We start from the raw sequence: 24,997 nt of genomic DNA, 5'->3' as shown, positions 1-24,997 counted from the left end.
CTGCTCAGGGTCTCAGAGACCCTGCCGAGGTGTCCACAAGGCGGATCCTTATCTGCAGACTCTGGGGAGAATCCACTTGCCAGCACATGTCTATCTGCTGCTGCAGAAGCCACTTCCCTCAGTTGTAGGACTGGAGTTCCATTTCCTTGCAGGGTGGCAGGCAGTGACCACCACCCCTGGGCACCCTGTCCCACGGGCCCCTCCACCTCAGCCACAGAGAGTACCCTGTCCCGTCGGTGTACCTGACCTCCTCTCCTTCCACCAGCTGGAAGAGCTCACTGCTTTTATGGAGCCCTATGATCAGGTCAGGACCTCTCCAACACTCTCCAGATCTTTAGGTCAACTCATGTGTAACCTCATCTGCAAGTGTAAATCCCCATTTCCACATAAGCAGCAATCACAGGGGTGACACCAGGGGGTAAATGCCATGGAGGCCACCTTAGTATTCACCTACCACAAAAGCTAGTAACAAAATCTTAAATAAAAATCTCCATGTCTTGAAATTTAAAAATATTTCCAAACAACACACCATCAAGAAAGAAATCATAATGAAAATTAAGACATTTGAACAGGCCTGACAGTGAAAACGTGACCCACGACAACTTTTAGAGTACCGTGAAGCCACACAGGTGATGCGATGTAAAATCAACAAAGTAAAGAGGGTAAAAAGCATAAGGTAAGCCTTTAATCTGAAATTCAGAAAGAGGACAGAGAATAAGGAACAATTAGAAAATGTTGGGTAAAAATGTCTGAGCTGTTAAATCTAAGACATAATAAAGAGGATCGCAGTCAAAATCTGGTTCCTAAAGACTACAAAGACAGGCAAACACTACATGAGATACAGTAAGTAGAAAAGAGAGCAAGTGAAAACAAACAGCATCAGGAATGAAAACAGGGAACATAATTAAAGAGATTTAAAATACTCAAGAATACTAGGAACAATTTATTTTCCCTCAAAAACTGAAAACCTGGCTTCATATAATTAACCTAACTAGAGCTTTAAAAAAAAATAATCTTACAACCATGAAAGCAATTAAATCACTAGTTTTAAAAGTCTTCCCACAAATACCAGGTTACAAAGGCAAAATGTACCAAATTTTTAAAGATCATATAAAATGATCATATAAATATAGAGAATTGTCAACCAATTCACAGGGTCAGTTCATCCTTGAAACCCAAACCAGACAAGGATACTAGAAGAAGAACAAGAACAAAAAGAAGAAAAAAAAAGTAATCTCATTTATAAACACGGATGTAAAAATCCTAATCAAAAAAATAATAAGCCTAGCCCAGATGATGCTTAGTGGACAAGCTCATCTCAGAAATGCAAAAATGATTTAACATTAATAAATCTACAAAAGTAAGGGCGCCTGAGTGGCTCAGTCTGGTTAAGTGTCTGACTTCGCCTCGGGTCATGATCTCACGGTCCATGGGTTCGAGCCCCACATCAGGTTCTGTACTGACAGCTCAGAGACTGGAGCCTGTTTCAGATTCTGTGTCTCTCTTACTCTCTGTACCAATCTTTACTCACATTCCATCTCTCTCTTTCTCTCTCAAAAATAAACATTAAAAAAATTATAAATAAATAAATCTACAAAAGTAAATGCAACGTTAACAGACATGGGGGGTGGGAATCACACAATCACTTCAATAGATGTGGAAAAATAATTCAGCAAAATTCAGAGCCTATTAATCATTTTTAAACATTTCTCAGACAACCAGAAAAGGAAGCTTCCTTTTTACCAAAAGCCTATCACAAGCTTCATTTTTGGTGGTGAAAAATTAACAGCTTTCTTTCTAAAATAAGTAACAAGGTTAAGTATATCAATTATGATCATATCTTAGCATGGTCGTGGAGGTCTTAGCTAGAGCAACATGGCAAGTCAAAGAAGGAAATGATTAACAGAGTGGAAAGGAAGAAGCCAACTATCATTCATCAGTAGTATGATCAATTGTTCCTGTAGAAAATCCAAGAATATACATAGAGCATATTAAAATTAAAGAGAGGAATTTAGCAAGGAAACCAGATGTAAGATGAGCACACAACAATCAACATAGCATTTCCAGGTACGAATCACACAGAAAGGATTACCAAAAAAAAAAAAAAAAAGAAAGAAAAAGATAACCACATTTAACGGCAATAAAAACACTAGAGGCCTGGGGAAAATATCACAAAAGATGGGCAAGTTCTTCATAAAAAAAAAACTATTAAAAGTGGGCAGGCACTAAAAAAGACCTAAATATATATAGAGAAAGATAGCATATTCCTAAAGAGGAAGATTCATATCCTAAAGATGTTATTCTCCTCACATTAATTAATTAATTATAGATGCAAGCACTTCCAACCAAAACACCAAAGGCTTTCTCCTAAGAATCTGCCAAGCTGATCCTGAAATCTGTATGGACAAGCAAGATGGAAAGGCTTATGCCACCAATGTTAAGAGTTAGCCTAAAGCTACAGTAATTAATACAATGTGGTATTAGTACAGAAATTGAACTATAAAGGAAAAGAATCACAAATTCAATTATGTTCGACTACATGAAAATTAAGAACCCTTGTCCACAGAAAGGCAGTATAAAGAAAATGGAAAGGTAAACCACAAACTGGGGGAAGATAATTGCAGCCTGGGTAACTGATAAAGGACTAGAATTGGGAGGATAAAAATTCTCCTGTAAATCACTAAGAAAAGGATATTTCAATAGAAACACAGGCAAAAAGGGTACAAACAGGCATTCTGCACAAAAGGAGTCATGAACGGCCAAGCAAAAAGATGCTCAAACTCACTGGTAATCAGAAAAATGTAAATTAAGATCACAATGAGATAATTATCTTCTACCCAGTAGGTTAACAATGAATAAGTAACTTCCAAGTTTTGGTAAGGATGAGCACCAACTGATAGGAGTCTAATCTGCTTCAACCATTTTTACAAAACAGCTATTGTCTTGTAACATTGAACATTGACAGTGCAATAATTGTACCCCTGAGTGTACAGCAAGGAGAAATGGTTATAAATGTGCAGTGGAAGCAGCAAACAAGAGTGATCATAGCTGTGGTGGGTGGCAGACAAAACCTGGGAACAATTCAAATGCCCAGGGACGAGAGAATAGAAAAGTACATAAGGAAACAGCGGCATAGTTGTACAACGATGTGCTGTGATGTACAGACCACACACCACAGCCAAGCACAACTCGGGCAGAACTCAGGAAAAGGAATTCCAAGCAGAAGCAAAAGCAAGCCTTGGAACACTTGGACTGCATAATATGCTCTTTATAAAAGTCAAACAAGCCACGCTAAATGAGATCTTGCTGAAAAGTAGCTGGGCAGATGGTGAAACTATACATAATTTAAAAAGCAAGACAATAATAAACACAAACTTCAGAACAGCCATAACCATGAGGTAGGGAGAGAGGGGAGGGCGGGGGACAGGACAGGAGAAGAGGCGCACAGATAACTTCCCCAAGACTGGAGATGCTTAAATCAGCAGTAAGTTGGTGGGTGCCCAGATCATTATCTGCGCTTCATGCCTTACATACATCTCATGCACTCTTTAGTAGGTATCAACACATAATTTTTATTTTTTTAATTTTAATTTTTATTCTATTTTTTAAAAATTTTTTTCAATGTTTATTTATTTCTGAGAGACAGAGAGACAGAGAGACAGAGAACGAGCAGGGAGGGGCAGAGAGAGAGGGAGACACAGAATCGGAAGCAGGCTCCAGGCTCCAAGCTGTCGGCACAGAGCCTGATGCGGGGCTCGAACTCACAAACCATGAGATCATAACCTGAGCTGAAGTCAGATGCTCAACCGTCTGAGCCACCCAGGCATCCCTATTTTATTTTTAAAGTTTACTTTTATTTCTTTTGAGAGAGAAATAGAAAGCAGGAGAGAGGCAGAGAGAGAGAAAGAGACAAAATCCCAAGCAGGCTCTGGGGCTCAACCCCACAAACCGTGAGATCGTCACCTGAGCCAAAGTCAAGAGTCAGACGCTTAACCAACTGAGCCACCCAGGCTCCCACAACAACACATAATTTTAAAAGGAAAGAAGAAGGAAAGAAAGAGAAAGGGAGGGAGGGTGGGAAAGGTGAAAGAAAAAGGAGAAAAAAAACTGCATCAGAAAACCACCAATCATGGGGCGCCTGGGTGGCGCAGTCGGTTAAGCGTCCGACTTCAGCCAGGTCACGATCTCGCGGTCCGGGAGTTCGAGCCCCGCGTCAGGCTCTGGGCTGATGGCTCGGAGCCTGGAGCCTGTTTCCGATTCTGTGTCTCCCTCTCTCTCTGCCCCTCCCCCGTTCATGCTCTGTCTCTCTCTGTCCAAAAATAAATAAATGTTGAAAAAAAAAAATTTAAAAAAAAAAAAAAAAAAAAAAAAAAGAAAACCACCAATCAAATTACTACAAAAAAGAACACTGAAGCCGAAATTCTGTAAACTGGGAAACTGACAAAACCTGAAGGCGTACATCTGGTGGTCAGAAAATAACAAAGAGTGCTTGTACTAAAAGGCAAATACCATGTCGAGACAAACTCTCAAAACTTCATCATTTCAGATGAAACTCCGGCCAGTTTCCCTCGCACACGAGCACACCAGGTTGGTCCACGTTTGCAAAGTCTGCACTTAATCCAAACTTCCTAAGTGAACACACTTCCCCCTTCACTTCCCTAGCAACTCCAGAGATGCGGCATCGCTGAAGTGACTTGGTCATTCACATATGGTAGGAGGCAAAGTGCGCGTTTTAGGAAGATTTTGGCAAGCACCACGCCATCACAGCCATCCACGGTTCTCACACTCGGGTGGACGACAGTGAGGGCACGGGCAAATCCTCCACACAACCTGCGTGTCCCTCACAGGGCGCACCTTTATTCTGTCGGGCGTGCACGTGGCTGTGGGAGCAGCACGGTCCAAACCACCAGGCCAGCTCTGCCTATGTGCTGAGCGTTCGCACTGCCACCCGAGAAACCTGGGACAAAAGACAGCCTCTGTCTATTCGTTTTTCAAATGCAGAGCTGTGAAGAGCTCTCTAGACAGTCAGGTAGACAGCGATGCAGGGGGTTAATGTTATCACCACTATTAAATTTAATTGATGAAGGTCTGGGCTGGCAGGGTATTAACAGCAGTGGTGTGTGAATTCTGGCAGGAAGGAATGCACTCTTCTGTCTAGTCTCATCTTCAACAGCGTGAAAACACCAAAATGACAGCCTTCAGCAGAGCACGTTTCTAGCAGTGCCACGCATTAAAAACTGCAACAGTGACAAGGGAAAAATAATCCGAGTTCAAGGGGCCCGTGATTTCCTCTGACTTCCCGATTCTGGTTCTCTCAGTATGGAGCTGAAGTGGTCCGTCCTCCTCTGGAGTAAAATACAAACAGAGTTCTTTACATCTCTTAACAGAGTCAACCCGCTTCTACTAGCTTACCCAGTACCTGCTACCTCTGGCTCACCTATACATCACTCTTGCCGCTGACTGGATCCAGAGTACGCAGAAACACTGCAACCCCTTTAAACACAGGAAACAGAGGCAGACACACAGGACACAGGAGAGTCAAGAAGCTACCAGAGCGGGTGAGCCAACTCAGAACACCGCTGGTCCACCTTGAGGTCCAAAGGGGTTACCAAAGCCCAGGAGGCAGGGCCATCAGGAGTGAGAAGCACGGGAGGTGGGTGGCGCAAAGGGCTAGATGGGCAGCTGAAGCACAGGAAGTTCAAGTGCTCTGTTCAAGGTCAGACAAGGACCAGCCAAGCCCACAGCTCTCAGCCAGAGTCCTGGCCTTCAGTCTCCTGCTAGTGCCTCTCAGGGGCCGCATGTGCCAGAGGTCAGAAGGCACGGGAACCAGCAGAGCAGAGCAGGAGGGATGCCCTCCCCCAACACTCGTCCGCTGACTTCCAACAGACTCCTGGGTGACAGACGCCTCCTGAGAAGGCCCTCTCTCCTGACCCTCTTACATCGCCACTGCAATCAACGAAGACAACTGGAACACTACCTACCTGAGCTCCCTAAGCAACAGGATACCCTCGGTTTAAATTAAGGATCCACAAGAAAATAGGGGGAAAAAAAAATCATACAAAAACCATTCCTGTATTTGGCCATTTAAAAAAGCCAACATTAAATTGCTTACTATCCCTTATTTAAAACTTTAGGACAGGGGAGCCTGGGTGGCTCAGTCACTTAAGCATCCAACTTCAGCTCAGGTCATGATCTCGTGGTTTGTGAGTTCGAGCCCCGTTCGGGCTCTGTGCTGACAGCTCAGAGCCTGGAGCCTGCTTCGGATTCCATGTCTCCCTCTGTCTCTGCCCCTCCCCCACTCGCTCACACTCTCTCTCTCTCAAAAATAACTAACGTTAAAAAAAAGTAAAACAAAACTTTAGGACAAATTCCTCCTACAGGAAAAGGTTTCTCTCTCCTGGATGGATGCTATTCATGCACTAACTGTACTATGAGTACTGGGGAGCAACTACTTCCCTTTTCACCATGGCTGTCTGTAAGCTCAATGACAGACTTCATGCGTGCTTGCACAAGCTATCCTTAGCCTACGTTTCCTGGAATACTTAACTTTCTTAGTGCCTGGTTCTCTGGCAACCACAACTACCCAAATACGGTCAAGAAATAGAAAACAAACAGAAAAGCCTTCTGACAAAAGGCAAAATAGCTGTCACAAAATCCGTGCACTAAAGGTCACAGGCTCTGGAGCCAGCCTGCCTGGGTTGGAACAGTTATTGCAAATATGTCCCATATGTTCAAGTCAAAGGAAAACAAGACCTGTTAAGAGAAGATATAAAAGAGACCCCAATGAAACTTAGGTGTAAAATACAGTATCTAAAATTAGAAATACACCTGGTGTGACTCACAGATTAGATATGGCAGAAGGGAAAAAGCAGTGACAATGAAGACAAAATAGGTTTTAAACTATCCAGGCAAGAGAAAAAAAAAAAAAAAGACAGAAGGAAATGAACAGAACATGTATAAGATGTGGGATGTATTAACCAATCTGACACACATCAGAGCCACCTGAGGAAAAGGAAAAAGGCAGAAAAATATTTGAAAAGATATTAACTATTTCTTCAAATCTGATGAAAAACCCGTACTCACAGATGCAAGAAACTCACTGAAACCAAAACATTAGAAACCTAAAGAGAACTAAACCAAGGCACATCACAATCAAATTGCTGAAAACAAGTGATAAGGAAAAACCTTAAAAGTGGCCAGAAAGGGGAAACAGGGCAGAGGAAAACAGTAAGCATGACAGCACGCTGGTCATTAGGAGCTACGTCAGGCAGGACACAAGGGAACACCACACTTAAAGCAAGAAAAGGGGAAAAAAATGGTCAATCTAGAATTTTCTACGCAGCAAGATATCTTTCGAGAATAAAAGCAAAAACAAAGACTTTTTCAAAAGAAAAAGACAGTCCATTTACCAGCAGACCTACATCTGATAAACACTGATGCGAGGTTCTTGGCACCAGATAGAAATCTGGATTTGCACAAAAGAATGAAGAGCACGAGAAACTGAAAATATGCAAATAAATATAAAAGCTGGGAGAAGGGGGGGGTCCTAGTTTTAATCTCTTCAAAAGACAACTCGCCACCTAAAGCAAAAATAACAACATATTCTGGAGTTTGCACCATATGCAGACATACGATGTACTGAATGAGTACAACAGGAACACGGCTGGGAGAGGCCGAAGCTTCTCTTGTACAGAGTTCACACTGCAGGACACCGAATGCAGATGACGGGAGACTAGATACGTACACAACACCCTACAGTCCCCACTAAGAAGAGACGAAGAACAGAGAGAGCTGATTAACCGACAGTATAGGGAAAAATTAAGCTAAAATCATTAAAAATATACATTTAAACAATCCAAAAGCAGGTAGGAAATGAGAAGGCAAAAGATGAAATGGGACAAAGCAAACAGCAAGACGGCATGCTTAAACCCCACCAGACTGACAATCACATAAATGCACATGCTCTCAATACTCCAATTTCTAAAAAGACGTTATCAGATGAGAGTTTTTAAAAACGAGACCCAACTATATGCTGCCTACAAGAAACACATGTGAAATACAATGACAAAATATGTAAAATGTAAATGGGTGGAAAAGCATTTTCCACAGAAATGCTAATGAAAAGAAACCTGGAGTGGTCATCTTAGCATCAAACAAGATTTGAAAACAAGAAATATTATTAAGGCAAAAGGCAGCCATTTCATAAGGATAAAAGGGTTAATTCACCATGAGGACGTAACAATTCAAAATTCTAAATATTGGGATGCCTGGGTGGCTCAGTTGGTTAAGCAACTCTTGGTTTAGACTCAGGACATGATCTCACGATTCATGAGTTCGAGCCCCACTTGGGATGCTCTTTGCCCCTCCCCCTTCTCAAAATAAACATTTAAAAAAAAATTCTACATATGCATGTACCTAAGAACAAGTTCAAAGCAAATGAAGCAAGAGCTGAGAATCGAAGGGGAAACAAATCTTGACCTATCACAAATAATTTAAAGAACAGGGAGACAAGAAAAGCAGCAAGGAGACAGAAGACCTGAACTACACAATCAATAAATGTGACCCAACTGACAATGGAAAGAGCACTCTCCCCAAAAACCAGACTATATACTCCTTTCAAGTGCATACAAACATTCACCAAGACAGATCGTGTTCTGGGCCATAAAGCAATTCTCAATAAATTTAGGACTGAAATCATAAAAAAAAAAAAAAAAAAAAGTCCTCTGACCACAAGGTAATTAAATGAAAGATCAATAAGAGAGACATCAGGAAAATCCCCCACTATTTAGAAGAGAAACAACATATTTCTAAATAACCCATGCATTAGGGGTGCCTGGGTGGCTCAGTCCGTTAAGTGTCCGACTTTGGCTCAGGTCATGATCTCGCAGTTCATGAGTTTGAGCCCTGCATCGGGCTCTGTGCTGACAGTTCAGAGCCTACAGCCTATATCAGATTCTGTGTCTCCCTCTCTCTCTGACCCTCCTCCATTCATGCTCTGTCTCTGTCTGTCTCAAAAATAAATAAACCTTAAAAAAATAAAAAATAAATAAATAACCCATGCATTAAAGAAGGGATCACAAAGGAAAGTGGAAAACACTGCACTAAGTGAAAATAAGAAGACAACACGGCCATCTGTGGGATGCAGTGCTTCCTGCCTTCCAGGGAACGCTTAGCATTGAGTGTTAACATGAGAAAAGACCAAGGGCTCAACTCAGTGATCTAAGCTTCCACCTTAGCAAACTATAAACAGAAAGTAAACTAAACCGGAAGTAAGCAGAAGAAGGCAATAATAAAGAGAAGAAACCAACAGAAGACAAAAGAGAAAATCAATTATAACGAAAGTTGGGTCTCTGAAATTGACAAACCTCTAACCAGATCAGAAAAAGAGAGAGAGAGAGAGAAAAAAACACAAATAACCAGTATCAGTAATAAAAGCAAGGACCAGACATTCAAAGGACAGTTAAGACAATATTAAAATAACTCTGGGCCAATAAATTGTTAGATGAAACGGCCAAATTCCCTGAAAAACAAATTACCAAAAAGTAACTCAGGAAGAAATAAATGACTTGAATAACACTGCCTACTAAAGAAACTGAATGTATAGTTTCTATCCTTCCACAAAGAAAACCCCACACCAACACGGCTTCATCGGTAAATCCCTACATTTAAAGAAGCGGTGATATTAATAGCACACAAACTATTCCAACAAAAGAGCCTCCATCTCATGAGTCACAGATTTTGCCCTAATTCCAAACTAGAAAGACACTCCAAGAGAAGAAAGCTTCAGGTCAGTATCCCTCATAAACACAGACACACAAATCCTCAAGCTATGAAAATATTAATACACCAAGCCCAGCGGGGATTATCCAGGAATGCAAAGTTGGTTTGACATATGAAAATCCAGCACTGTAATTCACTGCATTAATAGCACAAAGGAAAAGTTTCCCCAATCTAACAAGAAGCTCCTACAAAAGTGCCCAGCGAAGATGACTCTTCATGGTGAATAACGGTGATGTAAAACAAGCTGGCACCAAATCTGGAGGGAATCCTCCCACCTACCGCTCCACAAACCCAAGGTCAAGGGGGGAAAAAAGCCATTCCTGTGAGAATGCCCAAATGAAGCAATCAAGCTTGTGATCTTTATTCAATCCTCCAACCGTTGTCAATACTCTGTGCCCAGAGGGGAGCACGCTGGAGGCAACGGAGGCTGTTTGCAGGAAAGCACCCGCCTGGCTGCCCGAGTTCTTCCCAAGAGCCGGCTGACTTTTCCATGAAACAAAAGCTTTACGTGTAGAGATGAGTAACAAACTACGGTTACTCAGACTTGGGTATCCGGCAGACATTTCCTCAAAAATAAACAAAGCAACACTACTTGATGCCAATGATAAATGACAAATTGAGAGCTTTAAGTGATAATTACAACTCTGGAAAATTTGTATCCCCCACCCGTGGTCCCCGATTCTAAGGCTGCTCTAAGTTGAAAGGCAGTGATATTAACAAGCCCGGGGTTTTAATACTGCACGATGAAACATGTCAACATTTGGAAGACGCATGTAAGTCAGCAAACAGGTATTTTCCAAAAGACCAGGAATGACGTTACAAAATCATCCAAGGTGCAAGACACACGTGTCGATTTTCACTTAAGGGACTACAAAAAGCTCGCTAAGGGCTCAGATTCCACACAGCAAAGAACCTTCAAGAAACGAACACTTGCCAAGTTCTGATGCCATCTCAGAGAATATCCACGATTATCTGGAAAAGCTATTAAAATGCTTCTCCCTTACCAGTTACTTATTTGGATGAAGCCAGATTCTCTCAAGATACTTCAACCAAAACATATCACCACAGATGGCATGCAGGAGGCACATGTGAGATCTAGCTGCCTTCCACTAACCCAGTCATTTAAAAGACGCAGAAGGGGGCACCCGGGTGCCTCAGTCAGTTGAGCGTTGGACTTCAGCTCAGGTCATGATCTCATGGTTTGTAAGTTCAAGCCCCCAGTCAGGCTCTGTGCTGACAGCTCAGAGCCTGGAGCCTGCTTCGGATTCTGTGCCTCCCTCTCTTGCTCTCTGCCCCTCCCCCACTCATACTCAGTCTCTCTCTCTCTCAAAAATAAACATTAAAAAAACATTTAAAAAAAGATACAGGAAAAAAAAAGTAAACCAATACCACTCATTTCACTAATTATCTTTTTACAGAAAATAGTTACTTTTCAGTTTAAAATGTGTTATTTCCATTAAAGTGTAATCAGTTTATCGTAGCTTAAATGAATTAATATTTTTAAGTTTCTCAATGCTAACTTCTAACATGGTAAATGTTGATATATGACTCATATAAGTTATTTGGGATCTCCAGTAAGTTTTCAGAGCACAAAAAGTCTGAAACCAAACATGTGGGGCCCACTCCAGGGCTGGACTCTGCCCGGCCCTGACCAACCCTCCATCTCTACCTCCAGTAACCCAGATGCCTTTCGGGACCTAATTCCCCCATCTGCAAACAGGAGGAAAATCAGGGGAACACCTCTGTATTCTCTGACATCCAGAGCACAAGCAGAGGAGAATCATATGAAAATACCCATTTTCCTATGTTTTTAAATGATTTCTACCACCTCCACCTCTACCACCACCTGGACAAACTTTTCCATAAAAATTTGATTAAATCTCTCTAGGAGACTTCCTTATAAAGCTCCACTAGAGAGAATATATCATTATTTCAGCTTAAGGTTGGAAACGAAAAGACAAAACAAAAAAAAAAAAAAAAAAAGAAAGAATCCTTTGGTACTGTAGCAAGTCAGTGCATGAATACAATTCCATATGAAAACATTTAAAATACATTAGATTTTTGGTCAAGATGAAAGACCGAAAAAAAAAAATCAAGCAATCTATTCTAATTGGGTTCCCATGGTAACTGTACAATTGGGTTTTTCAATATAACATCCCAAAGGCCCAATGCACACTTGTAAAATATACTTCAAACAGCCTGAATTGTTTTTACATTACAGCACTCCCAGGAAGATCAATTACTATACATCCCCACCCTGACTATTAGTGGCAGGACACGTTAACACTGCTTGCCATATTAACATAAGTCATATAAGGAACACTACATATCACAATCATTATATAAAACTAATCACACACTTCAGATTCATCAAACCTGCTCTGGGTAATAAACCCATACTACTATTGTCACAGAATCATGTTTACGAAATGCAAGAAATCGAGCCCAACTACATGCCACACCATTATGCCTCTCTTATTGATTTCAAGGATAAACAGAATCAATCATTAATAATTACATTATAAGATGGCCCTCAAGGTTAATCATATTCTTAGAGACTCTCACTATGGAATTAAACAACAAACATCGCTGTGCTAATAAATAAATAAATAAAACATAACTGAGAATTCAAACCCACGTTTTAAATATTAACACCATGATGCCAAGCATAGCACACTCCCTCATCGGGGAGTCTAGCTTCTCCCACACTGACCGCAGCGGTCTCTCCCTGCCAAGGGGGATCCTGGGGGCACAGTGCTGGCCCGCACAGCAAAAGCACAGAGGGAGCCTGGGCCACAGCTCAGCAATGGCCAAGATGCATTGGGTAAAAGTTCACAACTTGAATTTTCTTTGCAATAAGCCCAAAAATCCCTGCACATCTGATGCATTCTGCAGATCTACACCCCGTAACACGAACTGCTGCTTGGGCAGAAGTAAATTTAACAATCTCCTCCTACCTTTTTATGTCCCCCCATCAGCGGCCACAGGTGTAGCACAGGCCAATGTGATGGAAGTGTAGGCCAGCAGCTTCTAGTGAGAATTATCTTGCTAGGTTCCCAACCCAACAGAGACCTCCAGAACTCCTGAAAGACAGCTTAGCTTGAAAAGTAACAAACTGCACGGTTCTTAGAATTCTAGCTGGTGTCAAACAGGATGGCCCCAGCTGCTCCTCGATCCAGGCAGGATTAGAGACTGAACTGGGCAACGTCAAGAGAAAAACCAAACGACCAACACAAAATCCCCACCAGCAGCTCTAGACTAGTTCCCCAACCCTCCTCATGCTTAAGAATCCCGGTCCCGCAGCACAGCACACACTCCTCCCCACCTCTCCCTCCTGCCCCAGAGCCTAGAGCCTGGAGCCTGGAGCCCGGACAGCCTCCCAGAGCGGGTCCACCCAGTGCCACAATGTCACCAGGCCTGCCAACAGTCCCCCGGCCTTCTGGGCATCTCTTGCCTTGCCTGCCACATCCCGTTCCTGCAACCTTTGGGGCCCCTGGTAAGGAGACATGGGTTTCTGTTCATTCTATTTTCTGTCACCCCTATGTACACTCACACCTTGGGGAAGGCCAGGAGCTAAACCTGAGAACCATCCAACAGGACTTCTGAGCGCAGCCTGACTATAAAGTACCCTCATCCCCAAATTCCAACTTTATACACAAGCCCCAAATGAGTCTTGTGCTTCTCAGGTAACTGGTCTGTGCTTCACCTGTGTATTAGTCAGCTCAGTTGCCACAAGAGAAATCTACAGACCACATGGCTTACGCAGAAATTTATTTTTTCACAGTTCTGGAGGTGTAAAGTCCAAGATGAAGGTTCTGGCTGATCTTAGGTCTGGTGAGGGCTCTCCTCCTGGCTTGCAGACAGCTGCTTTATCCTCACGCCCTGGATCGGGGGTTGTGGATGAGGGGAGGGGAGGGGAGGGGAGGGGAGGGGAGGGGAGGGGAGGGGAGGGGAGGGGAGGGGAGGGGAGGGGAGGGGGGAGAGGAGGAAGGAGCAGGGAGAGAGAGATCCGTCCCTTTTATAAGGCCACCAATCTGGCTGGATGAGGGCCCCACCTTATGACCTCATTTAATCTTAATTACCTTCTAAAGGCCCCTCTCCCAACAGCCACCTTGGGGGTTGGGGCTTCTACACAGGAGTCTTAGGAGGACACACTTAACCCTTGGCTGGCCCTCCCATCAGGCAGAAGCCCACCCCAGCCTCAGAGAGTTCCTCACACAGAATTCCAGCATCGAGAGATGAAACCCACACCAGTAAAGCAGACACCTGAGTGTGAGTGTGTGGGCCTAGGGAAGGAAGGGCATCGGAATGGCTGTGTTGGGGCTGGGTCAGAAGAGGCTCCCCAGACAGAGCAGAGGAGGGGTCTGGGAAGAGGGGAATGGGGTCTCCTACCCATCCACGCTCAGAGCAAAGCCTTGTTGCGCAGGCTTCTAGAGAACATGCCAGAACAGAAGGCCGTGGCCTTTGCGCTGAAAGGGGCTTCAAGAGGAGTCTTGCAGGCTCATTCCATTTGGGACCTGGGTGGGCGGGAGGGGTTACCTTGGAGCATTTTTCAACCCCCGCCTTCAACAGGAGGAGGAAGAGGCCATCAGCACTGACTCTCCCTGGTCTTGTGCCTGAGTGCCAGGCTTCCGCTGTCTGGGGCCGCCCTGAGCAGTGCCCTGTGTCAGGCAGCCGGCCCCATTCCGTGTGGGGTAAGGTACTCCCAGGAAGCTTCCCCGGGACCCTGGGGGATAGAGGCAGGGGACTGTGTGGGGCTTGGGAGGCCAAGCAACTGAGCTGACAGAGATTGGAGCCAGGCAGCTTCTTCCTCAGTGGTGCAGGAGACTTGAAAATCCTCATCATCTAAACCCAGAGCCCACGTGTACTTCGCTCTGAACCCCAGGAGGCAGCTTCAAGTCTGAGAGCTGCACAGAGGGGCCAATACTCACCTGGCTGCCCAAAGATGACCATCCGGTCCAAGTAAACTCCAGGCGGCCTGGAGCCAGTCCTTCTCAATAGCGAGCACCCCACAATCAAAACATCACAAACACGTGCAGCCAAGATCTGGCTTTTCAATGAGTAATTGGGATTTTCCACATCAATGCCAGGGCACAACTGAAGCACCACAAATGGCTGCTTCCAACACCAGAACTACTACAAACACTTGTTTCTGGCCGATACAAAAGAATATTTAAGTAACCCATCCAAGAATCCGTCCTGTCTTAATTGTCATGATGCGCAGCGACTAGGAAAGAAACACCTCTGGCTCAAAGAAGGCTTCTTAGCAAGAAACCTCATCATACAGGAAGGCAGAATCACCTAGGAAATCAGAACCAGAACATCTGGAGGTTTTCCCGGAGTGACAAACGGTCCAGACAACACCACAAGAACAGCAGTGATGATCTCAGTCCAGAAGCAAATGTTCTAATTACACTCAGGGCAAAAATAAACAAATTTAAAGAGAGAGAGAGAGAGAGAGAGAGAAGATAAAAGAAGTTTTTAAAGCCCATACTTTTGTAGGAAAAGAAACTAATGATAATAGATCAAAACCCATGTGAATTCAAACAGTAGGAGAGCAACAGGCAGGATGTCACAGAGGACCCTGCACAGGTGACCACCTCCCCTGCCCAGCTCACCCGGGACCTTGTGGGTTTAGCAGTGAAAGTGTGTGTCCCAGTAAACCACTAGTCACCCATGACAGGACACAGAGGTCTCCCAGAGCCTGCCCTGCTGGTGGGCAGAACACTTTTACGGTGGCTGATTGTGGCCAGAATGATGGATAATGTTGAATATTAAGAACACTACTTCAATTTTAGAACCTACGTACTTGGTCTGGCTGTTCTCGGAACAAATTCCAAAAGCAGCGTGAGAGGAGCGCCCCCCCCCCCCCCACAAACTCCCTGTTGACCCAGTGGGGGCCGGACCCGCCAGCGCCAGAGACGGATGGGCCGGGGTGGGTGCAGAAGGTGGTGATCGGCAAACATGCCGGCAGAATGCACCGCATCCATCTGACTCGACAGCTTAATCTGACGATAACACAATGGTGACAGAAACAAATTTTTCTGCACAATAAAGAATAGCACACATGGGCTTTTCTTGGGATAGGTACCTAAACTGAGTAACTTTTGAAAATACATCATTTCTTCCCTTTGCCCATTATTCCAGGAACTTCCACTGAGTGTGAAAAGCCTTACTGACGAGAGTGGCTGCAAACACAGGAGAGGATTCGGGCGAGGCCCCGTGCAGAGGACCCCCACCCACCTCCTCTCCCGGCCCACCGCTGATGTCATTTCTTAACTAGGACAAGTTCAGGACCCGGAGACTTGGAAGCGCCGTATCTCGGGACCTTGGCCACACTGTGGAGCGTCCAAGGGCCAGGGCAGCCGGGAGGCCCAACACGCGTCACCCTTGACTCCGTCTGAGTCACTGGCACCTTTCCGTCTGTCCTTCCCGCACGCCACCCGGTGACCACCCAGGACCCTCCTGGGTGCTCTGCCCAGGCCTCCTCCGCCAGGCCGCCTGATTCTCCTGGTCCAAGTCCCCCTCACAGGTCACTCTCCCACGGGGGGCCTTCTCCAAGCACTTCCCGCCCCCACGCAGGCCCACCCTGACCCCCGGGTGCGCCCAGAAGCACTCCCAGAGCCTGAAACAGCGACGCGGGGTGGACAGGCCGCCAGAAGCCCCAGCAGTGACCCGCACGGGGGCGCAGGGAGGTGCACACGCTGACGTCAGCCAGGTGGTCTCGACCTAAGGGGACTGGGCACGCGTTTCCCTTTCAACGTGTATCCTGAAGTGACTGCACACCCCGAACTTGGCGGTTGTGTTGAAAGACCCCACGAGCGCTTGCAGGAAAGCACAGCCGCCCCCCTCCCCCCCCCCCAACGGAGAGCGGGCAGGGGTGCGAGCGCCGCTCGCGAGGCCTCCTCAGCCCTGCCCGAGCCAGGTGACAGGAGGGCAGGCAGCCACCCCCCCCCCCGAACCCCAGGCTGCCATGACAGAAACGGGTTATGTACCCTGCGAAAGCCAGATCGTTTCTCTGACTTCCCCAAGGCCTGCCTTTCCGTGAATAAAAAGCACACACACCCCGTGTTTCCCTTCCCCGTTTAAAAACACAGCTTCTAAACACAGTCACCTTCCACCTCCAAACTGCACCCAACTCCCTCGGCGCCCCGCACTCCGCCAGCAAGCCCTCCAGGCCCCCTCGGCTTCCCACACGCTGTCCCCACCCCCACTCTGACACGCCACGTGTGACCGTACCGCTTCCGCCCGCGACGTGTGTGACCGTACCGCTTCCCGGCGTGCGGCGCGTGGCCGTACCGCCTCCCAGCATGCCGCACGCGCGACTGCACCACCTCCCCACGTGGCCGTACCGCCTCCCGACGTGCTGCGTGCGACCGTACCGCTTCCCAGCATGCCGCACGCACGGTCGTGCCACCTCCCCACGTGGCCGTACCGCTTCCGCACGTGAGGTGCGTGACAGTACCACCTCCCCGCATGCCGCGCGTGTCCCTAGCGATTCCCTGCGTGCCGCCTGCCAACAGAGGTCGCCCGCCACCCGGACCTCCTCTCCTTCTCCCTCCCTGTCGTCCCTGTTGGTGACCGCAGTGGTCCCCCACTCACAAAGCTCCCAAGGCCAAGGGTCAGAGAGAACAGTCCCCTTCCTGGCTGGCCTGGCGCTAACTTTCGGCCCCCTTTCTGGCCCCGACTCCCACCCCTACTCCAGCCAGACTGCTCGCACATCCATCTACATCCATGAGTCCATGCGTGCCACCACTGGGCCGCAAGTCTATGCACAAGTGCTTCATCCGCCCTTACGGCTGGAATCGGGAGCAAGTCCGTGGCCCATCGGGACTCGGTAATGAGAGTGGCTGAAGTCCTCGAACATAGCCTGGCGCCCACGGCGCTCCTCTCCTTTCTCCGGCACCTGCACACTGGTCCTATGCTCAAAGGAGGGACGCGGGGTACACCTGCGTCTTCAGTAAGTGGCAGAGCACACACAGGTAGGGTCTTGTCAGCCCCGTACAAGTGGCTTGTGTGCTGGGAGGTGTCATGAGCACGGCAAGCAGGCACAGACTTGAGAGCGCTGTTTTTCCCACAATGTGAAGGATAATGCTTAGTCACACTGGCCTTCAAAAAATATACGCAAGAACATACAGGTGTGGATTTATGTCTGCTACATCTTGCCTCTAAAAGGACTTGTACCCATTTCTCTGCTTCACCCCTGCAGAGGCAGCATGACACAACCAATGGGCTAACACAGAACCCCGCTCCTATGCCCGTGTGCCTTGTACAGGCCCCTCGGCCTCTCCAGGAGCCAGTCTCCTCATACACAAAATAAAGAAACTAACGGTGTCTGGGTCACCCAGTGATCCTGAAGATATGAGAAGCCGATCTACCTACGTAAATCAACCAGCACAGTGAGCCTTCAATAAATGCTATTATCAGCAATACTATCATTCTCGCACTGTCCAGATTCTTCTGGAACTTGACTGACTCTACTAGGCTGACCCATGATAGGACGGGAAAAAGACACCCCTAAATATGGCCCATTTCCACCCACACAAATTATTGTGGATTTTTTATTTTTGACAAAACTGACCTAACCCGTCGCCTTACCCATCACTACCACAGTATGAGCGGTCACATATGCTGGGGACCCTGATGGCTCCTGACCACTGCCAGTGTCCGATTCTGTGTGTGGCCCTTCAGGAGGTTCTTTCCATTTAACAGATGCTTACTGTCAAGCCTCCCAGGGCTGCCAGAGACTGGCAGGGTCCACTGGCCTGCTCTCTACCCACGCAGCGCGAGCCTGCCATGGGCACCGCACACCTGAGCACTCACAGATCACACCTGAGTGGGGAGCACCTTGATAGCAAGCACTTGAGCAGCTGTTGATAATGTCCACTGTGAAAAACCAAACTGGCAGCAAGGGAAACCAGCTCCTTAGAGAAAGAATTTTAGAAACCTGGCAAATTAGCACTGAGCTACATCATCCTCCAGACCAAACACAAGTCCATGACCGCCTGGAATTACAGACACACAGGAGATGGGACACTGGACTCCATCGCTAGTCCTGCCTCCTCCTGAAAACAGGTCGGTGGCTCTGAGCTAACAAAGGTCGGCTATTCCTGGGCTCACCAGGGCCTGGTGTGATCTGTAAACACAATTCCCTCCCAATAGCCAACAACAGCCCTCTGAATGGTAGTGTCATCTTCCCTATGTTGGGGGAGACTAAGGATCAGAAAAGTTAAGTAACTCTACTCAAGGTCATATAACTAGTAGATCCAGATCCAGACAAGCAGGCTTGTTACCAGAGGCTGCACACTGAACCCTGTGCTTGCCTCCCCAAATGGGGGCTTGGGTTATGTGTAAATCTACAAAACCGGGATGTTATTGGGCTGGAGGGAAAGTAGGATTTCCGGTTTGTTCCTCCCCACTTTTCTAGGTAGAATCTCATCCTTCTAGGAGACTGTGGTTCCAAGTTAAGATTTCTACCCAGGCAGTGCTTCATACTTTATTATTTCATGTGCTTACACTCACCCAAGGAGACACAATAAGCATGATCATCACCATCAGACACAGCAGGAGGCCGCTTGGGTTTTCAAAGTTTCTTAAAGTCACCCTACTAGTAAATGGCACCACCCAAATCCCTCCCATTTTCCTCCCCAACACAACTCTGGCACTTCCTGAGTAAAAACCCAACTCTGTTCTACAAAAATACATTCAGTTGTGCGTTTGAAAGTCAGCCCTCACCTGAGACCATGGACACGCTTCTACCCAGAGAGGAGAAAAGCAATGCCAGCCATTCAAAGGAAAAGGTAGGAGTGAAATATAATATGGCTGTCCATGCTTAACATTTGTTTGTAAAACTAATGCCAAAGTTTTGGTAACATCTGCATCTTCTGTCATAACCACAAGACCGAAAACTATAACACTATGATAACATGTTGGGTTTGCAATTTGAAGAGATTCACATGTCTCTGAGGAGTTACAAAACCATACACAGATCCATAAGCACGGGCAACTGACGACAACGCTGGCTGCGAATGGTTCCATCTGGAAGGGGAACTCCAGAGCTTGTCTGGGCTGGCGAGCACTACTTCTCAGCCATCCTAAAGATTTCCCAAGAGATGCTTGGAACATTGGGGTCCCTAGAATTCCCTGGGAAGCTTGCAAAGACACAGGTCCCCAGGTGCTGATCTCGTAGGTCTGACAAGGAAGCCTACAATCTGCCTTTTGTAACTAGCACCCTTGGTAATCCTGATACCAATAGGGCTCAGAGCCCCTTTTGAGAACACTGTACCTATGACACATGGATATCCCACTACAAGGACAGCAATGCGTTCCAGTGGTGGCTCTTACCAACGATCCCAAACAAGCAGGTCAAAATCTGAAGGTAACACCTTGGGTCCCAACTTTTAGTCCTTTTGACTGGGGGGTAAACTGTAGCTAACAATTTAAAAACAAATGAGAAATAACTAGTTACTTACTAAATTTCAACAGTTAAATGTCCCATCCCATATCTTGCCCCAAGATTCAATTCCCTCTCTACGCCCATCTAGATACCTCTCAACACCCAGCGCTGGAAGTGCCTAATCTATCAATAAGGTGAGAGTTTTCTAAACTACTATCCATATGACTCAATTTGTCAGTAAAAACTGCCACCAGCGCTGTGCTTGCAGAAAAATGTCCATAAATGCATTATTGCGACTGGCAGATCGATGTCTATAATAAAAACAAATAGATTTAACAAGTGCCTGCTTTTACGAGTGGTGCCATTGGCGGACCGTGCGTTCAGCTTCACCCCCAGACTTCTGGGAATGGGCAATAGAGCTCGGGCTGGATACTCTGCTGACTTCACAAGTGCTACGGGTAGGAAATTATTCTAACAAGACAATTTTCAAAGTAGTAGAGCGAACATATGAGGCATTTATAACTCGCTCACAATCCCTTTCGTGGTTCCACACAGACGACAACAAATTTAACTGCCAGGAAATGTTTCTATAGAACTTTTAACTGGTTTTACCACAGCTGCATCAAAAGCCAAAAGTCTACTCCAGGTTGGGGCCGGGGGGGTGGAGACATGAGGCCTGCCTCCCTGGAGACCCCCACTCCTCCAAGCCCCCAATCGGATTGAAAACAACTTGTGGTGTCAAAAACAAGTTTCAGCGTTTAACACATAGCCAAGGGTGTCACTGCTGTGTCAGTGGCTCCTGGGGCTGCCTATTTAGTTAGTTATTTCGCTAAGGCAGACATCAGGAGCGTGACTGCCACAGACTGGCTTCCCCGCCAGGGATTCTGAGCATTTTGGAAAGACACTGTGACCGATTTACACGTAAGCCACATCTGCCAAAACCACTTGGGTTCCTTCAAAGGTTACAAAAGGTCACGAAACGATTTATTCCTGTTCTTAGACAATTCACTTCAATTGCTATTTAAAGGAATAAGTCATTCACTATATTCCATATATTCACTATACGGTTGTCTCAAAACCTTGCAGCCCTCTCTAAGCTCTTTATTATTGTTAAATTTTCTACACCCAAAGGAAACGACTCTTTCCACTGACCAGCAAAGACGTACCGGTTACCCTAATGCCACAGGACACCCATCTGGCAGTATTCTGTCTCCCAACAGTCTAGAACTTTCACCTACCTTTGCCCAAGACAGGCCTCCAGAACTAACAGGAGGGGAAATGCATCCTGTGAACCAAGGGAAAACCAGCCCCTCCTGCACAGCTCAGGCCCCTCCCCCACACATACTTTTACTTTAAACCAGGAACGGGTGCTGTTGGGTTTGTTCGCTCATCATGAGTACATGTGAAAGGATGACAGGGAATCCACTCTCACCCAATGGGAATGTTATGGTTTGTATGTCTCCGATTTTTAAGTTTCAGGCTTGTATAAATAACATTCTGAGATAAGACCTAAGCACCTGTATCAGAAGCTGCCCATCACAGGCGTGCCTGGGTGGCTCAGTCGGTTGAAGCGGCTGACTTCGGCTCAGGTCATGATCTCGCAGTCTGTGAGTTTGAGCCCCGGGTCGGGCTCTGTGCTGACAACTTGGAGCCTGGAGCCTGCTTCAGACTCTGTTTCTCCCTCTCTCTCTGCCCTTTCCCTGCTCACACACTCTCTCTCTCAAAAATAAATAAACATTATGGGGCGCCTGGGTGGCGCAGTCGGTTAAGCGTCCGACTTCAGCCAGGTCACGATCTCGCAGTCCGTGGGTTCGAGCCCCGCGTCAGGCTCTGGGCTGATGGCTCAGAGCCTGGAGCCTGTTTCCGATTCTGTGTCTCCCTCTCTCTCTGCCCCTCCCCCGTTCATGCTCTGTCTCTCTCTGTCCCAAAAATAAATAAACGTTGGGAAAAAAAAAAAATTAAAAAAAAATAAATAAATAAACATTAAAAAAAATTTTTTTAACAAAAAAAGAAGCTACCCCTCCCAGAAAAGAGGCTCAGGGGGCCTAAGACAGTAGCCGAATGAGCTCAGGGCCTTTCAGAGACCTGGAGCCCAATGTAGGTGTCTGGAGTGACCAGAGACGTGACAGGAAGTCAAAACCCCCAGGGAAAGTTGACCCACAAGAGGAATTTTATGCAGTTAGATAAAGTCAGAGAGAAGTATGAAAACACACCTGAAAATAAGGGTAACAGATGACCACAGGAAAAGAGAATTCAGAAAATACTGTCTTGCTTCCATGATTTTCTATCAAAGAGACTATACTATAAACTGAAAAGGGCCTTGAGACCCCAAACAGGGAGCTGGAATAGAGCCGTGTTGGTGGTTTGAGTCCCTGGCTTCTAAGTGTCCTCTGAGAAATAAGAAAAATGAAGACAATTTAGTAAGTTTCCTTTATGGAACAACACCAAGGAGCACACTGGGTTCCTGGGACAGGAAGAGCAGAGACTGCCAGGGAGGCCCCCTTCTTCCTCAGGCCCCGCTGCCCTCCTCCCCTGCACGGCCAGCCCAGGACCTCACTTGTGCACCAGGAAAGGCAAGTGGGGACAGGAGGCCTGAGTGGAGGGCCCAAGTGAGGCTCGACCGAGAGCCACACGAGATCAAAACACAGGAGAAAAGAAAGGTCTGAGAATCTCCACTGAACAAGAGTGAGATCTTTCCAACATGTCCACGCCTAGTGCATTACTTCTTTAAACTTCCCTCTCCATCAGTGTTCAACAGTGTCCAGAGCAGAGTTTAATAATACTAAAATCTAGCTCTTATAACACAGATTTGTTTTCTGTTTTAAGTAGGCTTCATGCCCAGCATGGAGACCAATGTGGGGCTTGAACTCATGACCCCGAGATCAAGACCTGAGCTGAGATCAGGAGTTGGATGCTTAACTGACTGAGCCACTGAGGCGCCCACAGATTTGTTTTAATGAAAAGAACATTCATGAAGAAAAGGTGCCTTTCTATAGCTCTGTACTTGAGGCCCGGTTCATCCAGCCCCCATACTGTACTCTACTATTCAAATTCTAACTCAAGACAAGAACCTGGGAAGAAATCAAACACCTGTAGAGCGAGGCCAACTCTCCACTACCTGTAGACTCTGGACCTTTGCAGGTGTGCACTTGCTGTGACCTCCAGGACAACAGTGTCTGAGTTAACACAATATGAACTCCCCGCTGGGGGGGCAGCCAGGAATGGAGAGGAGAACTCTGACACTGTTTCCTTAAAATTGCTTTACCCCCAGTATGCTTTCGTTTTTACGTCCTTTTCTAATGCTTTTACACCCTTTTTTTATGCCGTGTGTTATCCATTGAAGGACTCAGGGAAAGAACAAAACTGTCTCTTCATCATCTATCTTGGGGAGATGGAGAGAAGGGCCTGACGCAGACATTTTCCAGGTTCTTAATGTAAGTAACCAGTCCGATTCCTAGCTCCCCATGTTCAACAGCTTCGTGCTCTGCCACAAACAGCTGAAGTGACCCCTCCCTGGGCAAAGCAGCCTCCCTCTGCCCTGATGACTGTCCACCCAACCAAGCAAACGCTGTGTTTGAGCATACAAAATGTGCTTCCAAGATAGAAAGCCAAGTACTGAGCAGAGGCCTTGATAGGGAAGACCATTCTGAGATCTCAGTAAATGATGGGCCCAGAAAGGGAGCGGGGAATACGTGGGTTAGAACACTGCTCTACTGTATTATCACTGACTTGGGAATTATGGTGCCCAGTGTAAATGGCTCTCAAACTCCACTTATTTACTCTAAGTGTTTGCGGAGGCAATTAGGGCGAAATGTATACACACACCAGCCATGAAAATGAGGACCTCAGAACTTGCTCTTCTCTGGCACTGTCTTAAAACACGGTGCAGCAAATGTGGAATTCTGCACAAAGAGTATGCTAAAGGCTTGCTGCAAGGAAGGGCCGGAGTAGAGGCCTCTGGAAGCTTCCTGGGAACAGAAGGCAAGCGGCGGCCCCCAGGCGCTGGTCAGTAGTGCAGGGCGGGGGAGTGGGCAGGGAGAGCGTCGAAGATGTTGGCCAACTACAGGCATGGCAGGGGAGGCCACAACGGGCCGCTATCACCACAGAGCAACTTGGTCCAGGAACTCCAGACGTGGGGAAGGAGGGCCGCACCTGGGCACACCTGGGTACACCTGGGCACACGTGCGCACACCTGGGGCCTGTGCAGAGAGGGTGGGATCAGGGCAGGCCCCTCGCCTATGGCGAGGAGAGGGTGCCCATAGAACCACAGGCTTCAGACCACTGCTCAGCCTAAGAAAGGCCCCGACTTTGGCGGGAGGGCAGCAACCCAGACACTCACCGCGTCACCAGGGCGCCGACCACGAGCAGCTGCGAGCACAGGGTGGCCAAGTGCTGGAGAACCACCGGCTGCCCAGGCATGTCCGGGGCGCGGGGGGCGGAGCCGGGGCGGGGGCGGGGCCACAGTGGGCGGGGCCTGGACGTGACGGAAGCTTGGTCAGGAAGAGCGGAGCCACGGGCGCGGGGGCGGGGCCCAGAGAGGGGGGCGCCGGGAAGCGCGGGAGCGGGGGTGGAGGCCGAGGCGCGGGGGCGGGGCCTAGAAGGCAGGGCGGGGCCGGGGCGGAGAGCGGACGCCCGCCCCCTGTCTGCGGACTGCCGCGGGGGTCGGAGCATGCCCAGTGCGGCGGAGCCTGGGCTGACCCCGCTCTGCGCAGCCTCGCTGGCCTCCCGGCGCCGCCCCGCGAGGGCCCTCCCGCCCGCTGCCGACCGGCCTCCCCTGCGTGGCCGCCCAGATCCCGCGCTCCCGCCCCACAGCACTCCGTG

At 47.2% G+C, this 24,997-nt stretch overlaps 1 protein-coding gene and 1 long non-coding RNA gene across 8 annotated transcripts in view; one reads left to right on the top strand and one right to left on the bottom strand.

The window, feature by feature from the left end:
- MGMT (O-6-methylguanine-DNA methyltransferase) overlaps nucleotides 1–24,627 on the bottom strand; it is a 298,750-nt gene extending 274,123 nt beyond the window's left edge. Inside the window, exons 1-2 of one of the 7 annotated variants that reach the window (XM_086681183.1) lie at nucleotides 24,516–24,621; nucleotides 22,390–22,566 (exon numbers count right to left, since the gene is read on the bottom strand). The gene's annotated coding sequence lies outside the window, so the exon portion shown is untranslated. Of the gene's footprint in view, nucleotides 1–17,019; nucleotides 17,086–22,389; nucleotides 22,567–24,515 lie in introns of those variants that run through there. The other 6 variants (XM_086681182.1, XM_086681184.1, XM_086681181.1 and 3 more) reach the window with 6 other exon arrangements.
- On the top strand, nucleotides 4,379–6,107 carry LOC147576235 (uncharacterized). Its single transcript, XR_015242033.1, has 2 exons — nucleotides 4,379–5,558; nucleotides 5,887–6,107. It is a non-coding gene; the product is annotated as an uncharacterized LOC147576235 (long non-coding RNA).
- Nucleotides 24,628–24,997: the final 370 nt, after the last annotated feature.

Source organism: Puma concolor, chromosome D2 (assembly GCF_028749965.1).
Source record: "Puma concolor isolate L17-30 chromosome D2, mPumCon1.1.hap2, whole genome shotgun sequence".
Taxonomy (NCBI): domain Eukaryota; kingdom Metazoa; phylum Chordata; class Mammalia; order Carnivora; family Felidae; genus Puma; species Puma concolor.
This window is presented reverse-complemented; position numbering and strand designations above follow the sequence as displayed.